The sequence below is a fragment of the Cervus canadensis genome, chromosome 21, assembly GCF_019320065.1.
Source record: "Cervus canadensis isolate Bull #8, Minnesota chromosome 21, ASM1932006v1, whole genome shotgun sequence".
Classification (NCBI taxonomy): domain Eukaryota; kingdom Metazoa; phylum Chordata; class Mammalia; order Artiodactyla; family Cervidae; genus Cervus; species Cervus canadensis.
Window position 1 is genome coordinate 57,536,054 of NC_057406.1, and position 16,103 is coordinate 57,552,156.

At 38.7% G+C, this 16,103-nt stretch overlaps 1 protein-coding gene across 27 annotated transcripts in view; it reads right to left on the reverse strand.

Annotated features, from left to right (window-relative positions):
• The window catches only part of RBFOX2 (RNA binding fox-1 homolog 2), a 286,473-nt gene that overhangs the window by 88,885 nt on the left and 181,485 nt on the right, over positions 1 to 16,103 (reverse strand). The window lies entirely within an intron of this gene.

Genomic DNA, 16,103 nt, shown 5'->3' on the forward strand with positions numbered 1-16,103 from the left:
GGGGAAAATCAGTTTGGAGGGGCAGAGAACCCTCTAAACTACTGACTAGATTTTATCTTTCAATATTTTTCCCCCAAGTATATTCTAAAAAGCTTTTGGTATTTATTTCCAGGGTATTTTGGGTAATCTATTTTTTTGTTTTTAAAGTTGATTTTTATTTTTATGAAATTATACATGTACATGATAGTGAACCCAATGGATACAGAAGAATTTATGACAGAAAACGGCAGTCTCTCCACCCCCCGCCCTCCTTCCCTTTACCAGTCCTCTTGGGAACGACCCTCTGTTAACGGTTTCTTAAAAGGCAGAGGCTCCAAGGCTGGAGGCTGTCTAGAGCATGTGCTCAGTTGCTCGGCTGTGTCCAGCTCTTTGGGACCCCGTGGACAGCAGCCCGTCAGGCTTCTCTGTCCATGGGATTCTCCAGGCAAGAATACTGGAGTGGTTAACCTTCTCCAGGGTTCTTCCCAACCCAGGGACCAAACCCAGGTCTCCTGAATTGCAGGCTCCCTTAGAGTTACTGACTCCTCTCACCTCTCCAGACTCAGATGTCACATCAAGCTGCAGATGTGTGCACACAGAGAGTAGGACTTGGCTTCCCCAAGAGGCCACTGAAGGGGTCAGGTGTGGTAACCGTTTGAACAGCAAACTTTGACCAAAAAGTGGGATGAGCAGGAGGTGAGAGGAAACGAGTAGATGAAAACACAACCCCATACTCAGGGGGATGGGCGAGAGGAGCAGTAATCTTAAGACTCTTAAGACTCCTACGGAAGCCAAGGCATCAGCAATGTCTTTGCCCAACCTTTCTCCTTTGTTCTCTCTCCCCTTTCCTCGTCCTGCTTTCCTGAGATTGTATTCCCCGTAAAGTACTGTCTCAGCTCTGTTTTTAGGGCACATGGGCTAAGGAAATCATCTGAGACTTATCTCTTGTGTTTTCCATCTTTGCATCTTGAAGCTTGCATTTTGGGAAATATCTTTACTTTCTTTCCTTTTGTGGCCTGTTTTCTTTTGACTATCACATTCTTAATCTCTTATGCTCTTTCACATTCTCAAATTGTTCCCTCCTCATTGTACCCAGTACTGGTTTTAGGCATGCCTTCTCTTCTTTAACCTTACTATGTTAGTTTGAATGCTTCTTTAAATTCTCCTCTGCCCCCTGGATTAATGTTTCCGTTAGGGTTAGTTCTTCTTTTTGTTTCTTCTCTTCCCTTTCATGCTGAAAGTGTACTGATGACCCAGGTATAAAACTTGGTTAGCTGCTGGGGTTTCCTCTGCTATCCTATAAGGAAATCTGTTCTCTTCCTGGGTCTCCTCCTAGAATTTAAATTCTAATTGGGAACTCAGTGTGAGATAAGGAAGAGCACGGCAATGGTTTTCAGGCTTCGTTTCAGTGTATGCAACGACCTCCTCCTAGGCCCCAAATATCAGATTAAAGAAGGGGTGCCAATATTTAATACAAAAAGTTAAATTTCGCCAAACATTTTTGATCAATTTATTTGGAGTTAAACAGCCTGGGGGTTTTGATTTTCCCTTTCTTTTTTTTTTTTAATGCTGGAGAAAAGAGGCAGCAATAGTAAACAACTGGCTACTTTCACTGGGAAGGGGCTGGAAAGGCTACATTGAGGCCAAGCAGTTGAATCAATCCTTGTAGAATGCAAACGAAATCCCTGTTGTCCATCCCTTCTTCACCCCTGCTCTGAACCCAGAGCCTCTCGGGGTTCCTGCTAGGCAAACCAGCTTCCACACCACTCACAGCCTCCTGGTAATAACCGGCAGGCTTTAGCTTCTCCTCCATTCCATTGGTTCCTTTTTGCTTTCTTTTAAAGAAAACTGTTCAACTTTTATTTATAACAACTCTTCACCCTTTTCTGTTAGTGTTTGTTGTTCTTGGTTTATTTCTTTTTGCACTTTTATATTGTTATTTCAGTGGAGTCTTATAAGAGATTTAAGGCAAGTAAGGTATCTATCATTCTGACCCAGAGGTCATAATTTATTTTCTGGAAAGGATTTCAACCATAAGTAAATTACAGAATTCCAGCTTCCTTTTTCATTTTGAGAAAGGACATTGGTTTAATGGACTTCTATGTTTCTTTAACCATTTAACAATACTAAGATTTATTAAAGGCAAATGAGAGAAGTTAAAGGAAGATGAGAACTGTTTAGCACAATTGTAAAAACAGCCCTTTTACTTACACTTTAGATACATTTAGATTTAGACACAATTAGATACATTTAGGTTACAGGAAGTAAAAAAAAAAAAAAACCTCAAAGAAGAGCAGAAATAGATGTGTACTTTACTTCTAGTCATAGTCCAAGAGCCATGTACAAGTACATCTAACACCATGTGTTAAACATTATTCTAAGTCCTGAAAAACAAGGCTTTCAAGGGTCTAATCACTCTCAAAAAATTAGCAAAACAAAACCCAAGTATTTATCAATTAAAATGAGTAACTCTTCATCTTCCTCCTTCTTCACAAATGTAGTGGTGGCCAATATCAGAATGCAGTTTAAAGGAAGGAAAACAATTCCCATTATTCCACTGATCTCTTGACACACAAGTCAGTAAGGTACACCACAGACTCCCACCCCTCAGGAATGGCAGTGAAATATAAACTAACAGCTGCAATATTTATTCCTTCCTCAAAATGAGGCAAATAAGTCTAGAAAAGAAACTAAAAGTCCTATGTTGGGAGAAGTCATGAAAAAAATCTATCATGGAGAAACCGTCATTACTAACCAGGAAAACCTAGTCCTATCTCAAAGTAAGGGAGGATATTCAGCTTCAGAAAGGTGGCGTGCAGAAAACCAAGAGCGGAGATCTAAAATCAGTTCCTGAGAGCACTAAAAAGAAGCTATCTATATGGATGTGAGAGATGGACTGTGAAGAAAGCTGAGTGCCGAAGAATTGATGCTTTTGACCTGTGGTGTTGGAGAAGACTCTTGAGAGTCTCTTGGACTGCAAGGAGATCAAACCAGTCAATCCTAAAGGAAATCAGTCCTGAATATTCATTGGAAGGACTGATACTGAAGCTGAAGCTCCAATACTTTGGCCACCTGATGCGAAGAACTGAGTCACTGGAAAAGACGCTGATGCTGGGAAAGACTGAAGGCAGGAGGAGAAGGGGATGGCAGAGGATGAGATGGTTGGATGGCATCACTGACTTGATGGACATGAGTTTGAGCAAGCTCCGGGAGTTGGCAATGGACAGGGAAGCCAGGTGTGCTGTAGTCCATGGGGTCGCAAAGACTGGGACATGACTGAGCGACTGAACTGACTAATAGACTTTAATGATTGCTTGGTAACAAAAACACTCCCAGATTTCATTCCACATTTCCTATTTCCAAGTCAAGACAAATGCTCAAAAAGCAAACAAACCCAGAAAATCTTCAGGCATTTCAAAGGGCACATTTATCTCTTCTTGCTTATAATCTTTCTTCCTTAGAACTTCATTATCACTATCACATCAACTAGACTATCCAGCTTCATTCAAGAATAATTTTCCAGCAAAGAATGCCCAAGACATGTGAAGTCCAACTTTTAACTCATTTTCATATTTTTCCCTCTAGGAATGAGGGGCACACAGACTTCATATTTTAGCCTCTACAGACGAAGCATCTTTTATTGAAGGCCTGGAGGTTTCTAAGAAGATGTTCTGAACGGGGGAACTAGCTCCAGGTCTGCTGTACTAAGCTGTGACCTTGGACAGCTCATTTCCTCGGGGGTTCTGTTTCCTGATTAGTAAAGTGAAGCTCATTACAGCTCTTAGAACCTGATTCTGTGAGAAAGAGACCTTACCCAAGGGACAGAATACAGTGAAAAAGAAGAAACACCAGTTATACCATGTGATGCTGTGTTTTCTTCTGTAATAGTCAGCAAAGTGCCATTAAAAGCCTACCTGTTTCCTTGCCCAAAATGGCTAAGAGCTGCTCAAAAGAGACAGTGCTTTGATCTCTCACCCTGTACAAATGCTCCCACGTGAAACACTAAACTATCAAACTGTAAGAGCTGAGATAAAATTTCAGGAAATGAAAGTTATGTATAGAATAGTTAAATTGATCAATTCTGTACTTAGCCCAGAGGAACCTAAGGCTCTAAGAAAATTAACAGACATTTCTCAAGGTTCTGGCTAAAGGTAAGTTACAGAGATTTTTCTTATGTTAAAGAAAAAGTTAAATAAATATTAAGGTCTGTATCCTTCATATGATACTTAAGGTAATGGCTATCATTTAAAAAAAAAAAAAGGATAGAAATAGCACAAACGCTGGAATAAGCTAAATGTGGATTCAAATCCAGGCTTTGCAAATTCCTCAATATTTTTATTTGTAAAATGAAGATAGCTACCCAGTGGGGTATCTACAAGAATTAACTGAGAGCATGAATACAAAATTATTTGCTTTTGGCTAAAAAAAAAAAAAGTAGTAGAATAACTACCTATTGTGAAGGAAGAAGAAAAAAGGGGGAAAAAATATACAGTCCACAATATAAACCTAAGAGCTGTGTTATAACTTTAAAGTTCTTCAAGTTCTTTTTCACACAACAGCAATATCACTATCAATGTTGGGGGGTAATGGTGTTTGGTTCATATTCTTTTTACTAAAAAGCTTTATAGAACATATAGGCCAAGTGAAATGAACCCAAACACAACTCATACATTCCCAGTTTTTCCAAAATGTCTCCTGGTTCCTCAAGAGAGAAAATGTTACAGCTACATTTGGCTGAATTTCTGTTCACAGTTACTGCACTAGTAAGTGACAGGCAACCATTACAACTCAAGAAAGCTCCATTCAGAGCCACACCACTCACTTTCTCTAGCAGGTACATGTTTAGTTCAACAGCGCCCCCGCCCCACTTAAATGTCTAGATAACCTGAAAACCATTTAAATAGCAATGGCTGAAAGCCTAAAGGTTGTTTACTAAAGGATTTCTAAAGATCCATAAATCTCAGACCAACGCTCATCATTCTCACTGTCCACAGCGCCATGCCTTCTCTACTGCTGAAGGAAGCAGATGGTTCTCCCTTCCTCTTCCTGTTCTCCCTTCCTCTTCTGCTAGGACTGCAATGACAGGGAAGCACAGGACAAAGGCATCTCTCTCCTTTTCCACAACAGACCACAAATCACCCTCAACTACAAAAACACAGAAACTCTATTCTTCCTGTGATCTTAGCTATGTATTCTTAAAAAACTATTTTTTACCTGTGATTAGATTAGTCCTAGACTCTCTCTGAAATTATTCCACCACTGAGTCTCACTCACTTAATACTCAAAAATTTGCTTCTAGATCCACCTAATATCTTACTAACACATACACACACAATATGCCATAGCCTCCTCTCACTCCTTCCCTTTCTGCCAAACTCCCCAACTAATTCTTTTCTCATCTGAACTTCTAAAGGTACTTTATGGACATCATAGCCATGTAATTTACCATATTCTACCTTGGTATTTTAATTATTCTTTTGCATCATATGCATTCTTCTCCAACACTGCTTGAAATTATTGTTCAGCTGATTTTTCATTCATAAATTAGGAATACATTAAATGAAATATCATGTAATTTTTTTTTTTAAGTAAGTGTTCTCATTTCTGCTTTCGATTAGGACGGAGTAACGAGGACAAGATTTATCTTGCCACCTCAAACAACTAAAAACAGAAAAAGTACATGAAGCCTGGAGAAAGTTCTCAGGCTGTGGCACAAAAAGGGAAGCCAGGCAGTGATCTCCATGAGATGAGGAGATAAAGCTTCAAGTCCAGGGAAGTCAAGACAGCTAGAGGTCACAGGGGAGAGCACTGCAGGACAGAGAACGGCACAGAGAGAATTCTCAAGACCCACACAGGGTTCCCCTCAAGAACTCAGTTAAATGATAGAATATGTGAGAAACTACTGAAAGAATTGAAGGGAACAGTGCTAAGAGCTCACACAGTGTCAGAAATAGAGCCTGTTCTCCAAAATGAGTGGAAAATCTGATAATTTAAAAAGTTACAGTACTAAGAAGAGTCTTGCCTCAAAAGTGAGGTAGACTAATAAACACAGCTCTGATCCTATCTAACAAAACTTAAAAATAAGTCCTGGAAGGATTAAACTATTCCTAAGAAAGTCAGCTGTGTTGTAGACAAAGCTCAAGAATATTTATAAGCAGAAAAAAAGGAAAAAAAAAAAAAAAACCAAAACAACCCAGCTAGCATCTAACAAGGTAAAATTCACAATGTCTGGTATCCATTCAAAAATTACCATGCATTCAAAGAAGCAGAAAAATACAACCCATAATGATAAGAAAGATCAACCAATTGCAACTGATCCAGAATGAATATAGATGTTAGAATTAACAGACGACATTAAAACATACATATTCCACGTGTTCAAAAAAACTGTATGTTAAAGAAAATTGAGCATGTTAAGAGACATGAGAGATACAAAAAGATCTGCATCAAAATTCTAAAGATGAAAACTATATTATCTGAGCTTAAAAAAATTCTATTGGACTAATAATGACAAATTAGACATTGCAGAAGAAAAGATCAGTACACTAAATACAACAGAAACCAACAACAGAAACCACCCAAAGGAAATACACAGAGAGTAGAAAAGACTAAGAGCAACGAACAGCAAGCCTTGAAAACAGCATGGAATGGTTATGGTCTAATAGATACTGGTGATGACAGCTTTTTTCAAAATTGAAGAATAGCTGATTTACAATGTTGTGTTAGCTTCAGGTGTACAGCAAAGAGATTCAGTTTTATGTAGATTCTTTTTCAGATTCTTTTCCACTATGGATTATTACAAGATATTGAGTACAGTTTCCTGTGCTGTACAGTAGGTCCTTGTTGTTTATCTATTTTATATGTAGTAGTGTGATTTGTTAATCCCAAATTACTAATTTATCCTTTTCCTGCCCACCACCTCCATCTTCCCCCTCCACTCCCTCCCTAAACTTTTTAAAAGAATCTACACCTGGTCATCTTGAGTGGAAAGAAAAGGGAGAAAGAGATAGCTTGCAGTCAATATACCACATTTGGTATACTTATTACGGGTTATCAGTCCCTAAAATTTCACTGGCACCTTTTCACATTCTTTGCCTTTCTACACTTATTGGAGTCATACTCTTTCCTTTCCTCTTTGCTGACCTCTCAAGCCAGAGCTCCTATGCCATTTACCCACATTCTACCTTCTGGATATAGGCAGCCTTCCACTGGAAGATTTACAAGAGATTTGTGTGTTCCCCAAACAGCTGTTTGTGCCCAAAGTCCTCCTTTCTTCTTACCAAATAAAGCATCCATTTACAAGATGACATTATATTTTAAGTATTAACTGATTAAGTAATAAACACAAGAATATATGTGACTTTAACTCTTCTGGTTTGAACTTGTCATGAAGTAACAAAATTCATTAATTCAATCAAGAAGTATTAAATTGAACTAGATATGACAAACACAGGTGATACAGTCCCAATCCTAAAAGAAGCTACAGTCTGATGGAAAAAAAGACAAATGTAATCACAATTAGAGTAACACATACTGTGGACTAAGAGAACAATATAGACACAACGCCAAGGAAGCGCAAAAAGGGACAGCTCCATGAGACAGGGCGAGGTTTCTGAAGTGGGTGACACCCAAGCTGAATCGTTAAGGCAAGAAATACCTCATGTGGGAGAAAGTAATAACATATGAAAAATAATATATTACCATGAAGGATTATATGAAAAGCAGGAAGGTACAAAGTATGACCTACTTGGGGAATTACAAGTGGTTCAGTAGAGTGGAGGGAGAAAGCAAGTGAGGAAAGGAAAAGAATCGTCAAGATTTCTAGGAGGCAAAATGAGAGAAGCAAATCTGGTACCTGTCAAAGCTACTAGAAACCATGTCCCCGTCATCAAGTTAGATGGGAAAGCTTCCCCTCTACTAAATATCAGGGTGAACTGCATCTCTCCAAGTCAGGGGTTGGCAAGCTATGGCTTTCATCCAAAGCTGGTCCATCACCTGCTTTTGACAATCTGAAAGCTAAGTGTAGTTTTTACATTTTCAAATAGTTAAAAAATTCAAAAGAATATTTTGTGGCACATGGAAATAATATGACACTAAAATTTCAGTAGTGTTTATAAATAAAGTTTAACAAGAACATAGCCATGCCCATTCACTTACCAGTCCTGGATGACCACTCTCATGTCACAACAGTAGAACTAAATGGCTGTACCAGAAACGGCATGGCTTGAAGAGCCAGAAAAATTTACTATCTATCTAGTCATTAATGGAAAAAGTTTATGGATTTCTGCTCTGAGTCTTTCAAAATCCCATCTCCTTCAATTAAATCTCAGCTTATCTGTTAAGAAGTTCTTATAAGAAACCTCATAATATTAGATAAAAGACTAATTATATTATTTGTGGATATAAGAATATTATTTTTCAATTTCATGAAGTAATTACTGATTTCCATTTCTGTATTTTTTTCTTAAGTATTCCTTTACATATGAAATATCAAATTTTGATTGCGGAACTTTATCCTGCAATTCTAAATGAATTAAATATCTCTAGTTATATGATTTCAAGTTAAAAATTTTAAGACTGTATTTCCTTCTGTTAATAGCAGTCGAGCTGTACTTATTTCCTGGGTCATTAATTAAATAAATGTTATTCTAATATTCTGAAACTGACAGAGAGGCTTTGAAAAAATTCAAGAGGAATGATGGAAAAAATAATGTATCAAAATATGATAATCTAAGATTATTTCTAAAGTATTTGATTTATAATAAGTACTATTAAATCAGAATAATTTCCCAGGGTTTAATTTATTTTATTGGGTGTGTTTTGCTTCTATTCTCAATACAAATAGAACATCATGATTTATTGTTTCTATCGATTTAAAAGACTCTAATGCCCAATTTTGGCTCTTCAACACTTTTTTGATACAATTTCAACATCTCAAAGAGGGTGATCAAATTTATTTTTGCTGATTTTTAATATGTTATTTGTTGATCCAACTGGCATCTTCAAAACAGAATTTTTTTCAAGAAAAAAAAAACAAGTTTAAAAAGTGAAAATTTCAGTGTTAGTAACCTTTGAGGGATCTGGGCAAGATCTAGAAGTTAGAAGGCAGGTAGATTCTCACCAATTAGCTGACAGTGCACATTAAAATGGAGAAGAAAACAAATATTCTACTTAAGAGGTGAGGGTAATAAGACCATATTTTGAAGTTGTGAATTGCTGACAACATTACATGGTCAATAGGCTTTGAAAACTGAGTAAACTCAACATGCTGTCAAAAAATAACAAAAAATAACATGCTGTCAAAACCTATAACAAAGATATGCTATTTAATAATACTCATAACTACTTAGTAATTAGATATATATGATAAACCATTCATATAAATTGTCATAATTAGACTAGAACAATAAAGACTCTAGAAACCATACAGTTTCATATCTGTGAGGAGTAATTCAAGGAGGCAGGTAAGATGAGCACAGAAAACAGATGATCAAAGGGAACATGTAGCAGTTATTTTCAAATACCTGGGTTTCATGAAGAAGAGAGATGAAACCCCTCTGTGTGAGTCTGGATGACAGAACTAGGAAGAAGGAGAAGACAAGAATGGAGACAGACTTGAGCTCACCATGAGGAAATGAGAAGTCAACAATGAGGAAAGTATTTCAACTCTGTAATGGCCAACAATGGAGCGATTTATCTGTGAGGTTTGTAATATAACGGAAGAATATGCACATTTGGAATTAAAGGCATCTCTCCCTGGTGGCTCAGATGGTAAAGCGTCTGCCTGCAATGTGGGAGGCCGGGGTTCGATCCTTGGGTCGGGAAGATCCCCTGGAGAAGGAAATGGCAACCCACTCCAATATTCTTGCCTGGAAAATTCCATGGAGTGAGGAGCCTGGTGGGCCACAGTCCACGGGGTTGCAAAGAGTTGGGCACGACTGAGCAATTTCGCTTTCAAATCTGAAACCTGTTCGTATCCATTCCCACAACTAACTACCAAGTTGCTTGACCTCTTGAATCTTAGTTTAACGTATAGGAAAAAAATGGGAAAACCACCACCTACCTCAAAAAGAGATTGGCAAGTGATATATGATATCAGTAAAACAATTTTATGTATGTAAATGTGCACCTGTGCAGGTATGCTAAGTCTCTTTGGTCATGTCCAACTCTTCGTGACCCTGTGGGCCATAGCTCACCAGGCTCCTCTGTCCATGGGATTTGTATATAAAACTGGTACAAAGTAGGTATGCAAAAAGAAAAGGTTATTTCAATAACAGTAATTATTAGTGGTGGTCAAGAACAGGGAAGCTGAAGCCAAACTCTTTGGTTTAAATCCTGGAGCTGCCAACTTAACTTCTTTGTATTCCTGTTTCCTGATTTCTACAATATGGACATAATAGTACTTATGAGGCTGCTGAAAGGAATTATATAAGACACTGATGATAGTGCCTAATGAATAATATATACACTATAATGTTATTGCATGTGTGCTCAGTCACTTCAGTTGTGTCCAACTCTTTGTGACCCTATGGACTATAGCCCGCCAGACTCCTTTGTTCATGGGATTTTTTCAGGCAAGAATACTGGAGTGGGTTCAGCCACACCCTCTTCCAGGGGATCTTCCCGACCCAGGGATCGAACCTGCATCTCCTGCCTTGCAGGTGGATTCTTTACTTCTGAGCCACTGGGGAAGCCCAACCTATTATTATGTAATATCAGAAAAATAAATTCATTTAGGAATTCCTTGTTATTGCAAGTATTCTATCAAAGCCTTGAACATGTAAAGAGATGGAAATTTCAGAAGTAAATAGAGTCTCACCTAAATTTACTCATTTACACAGTCAACAAGTATTATATGAATATGTAATACTTACAAGGGGCATTAGAGCACAGTGGTTAAGAGTACAGATTCCTAAGCCAGTCTGTGGATATGTATCCCCACAGTATCTCTTAGTAGCTTATAAACTGGGGCAAATTACCTAATCATGGTATTCCTCAGTTTCTTCTTTTGTCCTATGAGGGATAATTACAGGGATAATCCTGATGAGAGGATTCAATGATCTCATGTAGGGACTTCCCTGGTGGTCCAGTGGCTAAAACTCCATGCTTCCAAAGCAGGTGGCCTGGGTTCAATCCCTGGACAGGGAACTAGATCCCATCCACATGTCTCAACTGAGTTCCCAGGCCACAACTAAAGATCCTGCATGCCACAACAAAGACCGAAGATCCCGAATGTTGCAACTAAGACCCAGTGCAGCCAAATAAATAAATATTTTTAAAAAATGAGTTAATGTAGGTAAAGTACTTAACACAGTACTTGACAGTAATACATCATATATAAAGATTAGCTGATTATTCTTTTTTTTTTTTTTTTACTATATGACAGGCACAGTTCTAGACACAACAGACTTCTGACAGGGTCCCTGCTTCAAAGACCTTACATTCTTTGGAGGGGTGGGGTAGCACTGATGATAAACAAGCAAATAATAAGTAATGACAAACAAAAATATCAGTGATAAAAGAAAACAGGTTAAGGGGCTAGGGAGAGATTGGGGAATTTGAGTTGAGTTAGGGAAGTCAAAGGAGAGCTCCTGAGAAACCTTGAAGATGAGCAATTCTATGACTGAAGAGAAAAACAGAAGGAAAAGTTCTGAGCAGGAGAAGGCAAGACATGTTAAAAGGAATAGCAAAGATGTCATTGTCAAAGGGCAGCAGGAGATAAGGCTGGAGAGAGACAGCCAGGTTCCCGATCACTCAAGGCCTTAAGAGATCAGAGTGAGGACACTGGATTTTATTCGGTGTCTGAAGGGAAACAAGGTTTAAAGCACAGGAGTGACAAAATCCAACGTGCACTTCAAATGACTCACTCTGCCAATGACCTCTAATGAATTATTTGGCTCCAAGGCTTTCTGAATATAATCATACTACTACTAATGGTGGTTTAGTTGCTAAGTCGTGTCTAACTTGTGCAACCCCATGGACTGTAGCCTGCCAGGCTCCTCTGTCTCTGAGATTCTCCAGGCAAGAATACTGGAGTGGGTTGCCATTTCCTTCTCCAGGGGATCTTCCTGATCCAGGAATCGAACCCGGGGCTCCTGCATTGCAGGCAGATTTTTTACCAACTGAGCTAGGAGGGACATTTTGCGTTTTTGGGAAATGGAAACAATATATCAAGACAGCAGACTGAAGTATTCCTGACTGCTTGAAAGTCAAGCATCCAAATCCAATAATGAAACTGCTACATTCAAAACAACAAAGCATTTACTGCAGGAGAGCATTCCATTTGTGCTTGTTAGATTTCACATATGAAGTACTGTTTAGAAATGTTTGAGAAAGATTTGACAGCAGTTTTGGGATGCTGGAAAAAAATAAAAAAAGACTGAGAAGTTATGATTCCAGAAGGGAATGCTTGAGATATCAACAACATAAGATTCCAGAGAGGAACTATACACCAAAAGGAGGGCTAGAGGGCTGTATCATCACCACAACAACACACAGAGATGACCAAGAAACAAACCAAGGTAAGAACGACATGAAGAGAAATTAAAATGTGAGCACTCCGTGAACCAAAAGTCTGAAGAGAAATGAGACTGTTTCCATGTGGCAGGCGATCTTTTGGAAGTGAGTCTGAAGATTTTCAGGGAGAGATCAGAACAATGGAGGAACAAAACCAAGACTTTGAGCTGAGCCACTGACCAGGATGAGGAGTGGCATCTCCTTTTCAACAGGGAGGTGTCCTCCACAGCAAGACAAACTTGAATTGCAGACTGTCAAACACTAAGCTTTCCTAGTCTCAGCTGCAAAACTAAGCAGAAGGATAAAGAGAAAAAATTTAGCGAAAGGGTCAAAAAAATGTGTGTGTTTTGGGGGATGGGAGGTGACCAAGAAGAAAAACCATTCGATATGTCAAAGTTGCTCAGATTTATGGGATTCTGGGTATCTTTTATGGAATTCTAGGTATCTTTTCAGGGGAGCTAACTAATTTTTAGAATAGCAGTGTTTTTCAAGAGCCAGACTTGGCCATGGCAAGGAAATGGTTGTAAGTGAAGATATGTAGCAACGTAGAAGAATTCTGAAAGAAACCAAAGCTCTGGAAAAAGTGAGGCTTTTTTTGGGTTCATTGTAAAGGAACATAAATTAGTCTCAAACCCACAATCTCCACCTACCCTCCAACTTCCCAGAGTCCTACGCAGCCCACAGCAAGTGGAAGTGTGCCAAGACCAACAGTGTGGACTGAAGCTCTGTGGATGAAGGGTGTGATGGGCTCCGGTGGACCTGGCGGGCAACCCAATGGGATCACTTGCAAGCAGTGCCACAAAATGGAGACTAAACAATCACTGAGGACAGTCAAAACGCACAGAACACGGGGCACGCTGAGCAAAATCAGGGGACAGATTCCCTACTCCAACCCATTAAAAAAAAACAAAACTAAACCCAAAAAAATCCAGATAAGATAGGAGGAAATGAAACAAAGCAACAAAGACCTGCCCCCTTACCTGCCTTTAACTAAAGCATAGAACACCCTCCCTCTTCTCTCCTCCCAGCCACCCTGGAACAGAAGAGGGGACTAGCCATAGCTCAGGTGAAGACTTAGGCCATCTAGCTACACAGAGGGGAGACGGCAGACAATGGAAGTGGTGATTCATTACAAAAGAATACACTCCTAGCAGCCTGCTGCCTCATGGGCTCACTGCACTATTTAAAGGAACAGCAACCCCCTTTCCAACCTCCCTTATTCTTAACACCTTCCCTCCTCTTGGTCCTGATGGAAAACAGATTTTGAAGAAAATGCCAGCAAAGCACTGAGCTGTCCAAGAAAGGGAGGGCTTTGTGTTCCCCAGAAACTGGCAGTCTTACTCTAGAGAAGAGAACAAAAATTTTCTTTCACTGTAAAATCTTCCTCTCTGTCTAGGATACTTTCCCTTTCGATAGCAAATAGTATAACCTTTTCTTATTAATTGGAGTTGAGGCCATTTACAACTTTGCCTAATTTGACACGTATTACAAGGATGATTTCTCTTCTTCCTTTTATTCCACACTGTTATTTTCATAGACGAGAGGAGATGCAATATTTTGGTTCATAGGCTCTGAAAGAAGAGAGCATCTCAGTGAAATACTCCTACAACATATACAGGAATGATAAAGAAACCTAAAGTTATTTTTTAAAAAATCATATGAGCATGTGTGTCTACTATACTATAATTCCATAATTAAATGGCCATCCACTTTTTTTCTTTTTAAAGCAAAACTTTGATAACTTATTGCAAATAACCGAGCATTATAAGCCAAAAACAGGCCTTATGAAACCAGAGCATATATAACAACAATGAGTGCACACCATGCAGCTGCTGACACAGATCTAAACATGTGATGAAAATGTCATCCACTGAAGGCCCTTCACCTTCTTCCACCAAGTGATGGATGGAAATAGGATACAGACATGTTAAGATCAAACATGTAAAGAACCTAGGTGACAAAATGGTGAAAACACACCTAAATGCCTTTCCTAATATACTTGCTGAGATATCAAATACCACAATGAACTGTTTGATAACTTGAACCATAAACAATGCAGACATTTTCTACTCAGAAAGCTTTATGTGACAGATCATTATCAAATATTGGGATTCTATGTCTGGCTCAAAAAACCAAAAACTAGCCTTTCACCCTCCCCCCAAAACCCCCAGAGAACAAATAAAGATTTGGCCTGTTTGGCTACTTGCTTCATTTTTTTCCTAGGTTATTAACAACTATATATGTTACATTAACATAGAAAGTGTATACAAAAAACAAACACATTGGAATACCAAAACTTCATAAATGTGACATTCTTGTATTTTCTATTTGTATACATTCAGAATGGGAAAAACTGAGCTCCTGCTTTCCCTTCAGCATTCACACACACTGAGAAAATCATTAATGAGTTTCACTCATCTATTAGAATTCTTAACCACTCCAAACTCCTTCTTTCCAGTTTCTACTTATCTCTTCTGCTTCATTCCTAAAATTATAGTTTCCTTAAATACTGATTATTAAGACCAAGTTATTAAGTGTGCAAACACTTGTGCATTCTAACTGGGGCTTGCACATGCTTACTCAGCTCCTCTAGAAACGAAGGGGACAGGCTCCAAGAGGTCACGGAAAACCTGATTGTAAGAAGTCCTGGTTTAGGTAACTCTTCCACTGACTTAAAAATACACATAACAAAAGTCATATTTACATAAAAAGTATATATATATAATGAAAAGTCAAGTAGTTGAAAAGGCTCCAGTAATAGCTGAGAAAGAAGAGAGCTGGTACCCTCTAATATGGTCAGTTAATGAAAACTGAATGAGGGCTCCAAGGTTAAGAAGTATCATCTACCAAGCAACAAAGAGAAACCAGAAACAGGTTCTCTCTTTTTTTAAAATTTAAGCATATTTCAAAAGAGTTAATCAGGCTCATGACAAAGGGATAAGAAGTGCAACAGAAAATATTTCAAGGGTTTCTCCCCTTTCCAGAGGAGGGAGGGGTCTCTTAATAATCTCCAAACTCAAATCTGTTGAAAAATTATTTTGCAGAGACATATTCTTTGAAACTTCCCTTTCCTCCAGGTCACGTTGGGAAAACCTCCCTAAAGCTTTACCTCCTTCCAAACAGCACTGCGGGGCATTATATAACATTTAACGGAACAGGGATCCAGCTCCTAAAATCATGCCTCTATCCAGATAGCCAGCTGACTCTCTCGCCCTCCGGTGGTGACTTAGAGAGGAAAAGAGACAAGAGAATACAAAAAAAGGGGGGCAATCTCCTTAAAAGGAAAGCACTGTCCAGTGATGAAATTTCCCTACAGAGCATAAAACCTGGAGTGAAACGCATCCTAAGTCTGAGACCAAAGGATATGAAGTTCTACAATGCAACAATGCAAATAATTCTAATTGATAAATCACAGCCTCATCATTTCCTCTCAACCTATACAAAAAGAAAAACGGGAAAAAGGATCATACGGAAGGATGCCAAAAGGAAAAACAGCATCGCAAGGGAAAATCAGGGAAGAGTATTCACCTTTCTGTTTGTCAGGAATGACTTGCTAAAATGCATATATTGCCTGGCACAAGTAGAGACAGGCAGAGAGAGGGAGGGAA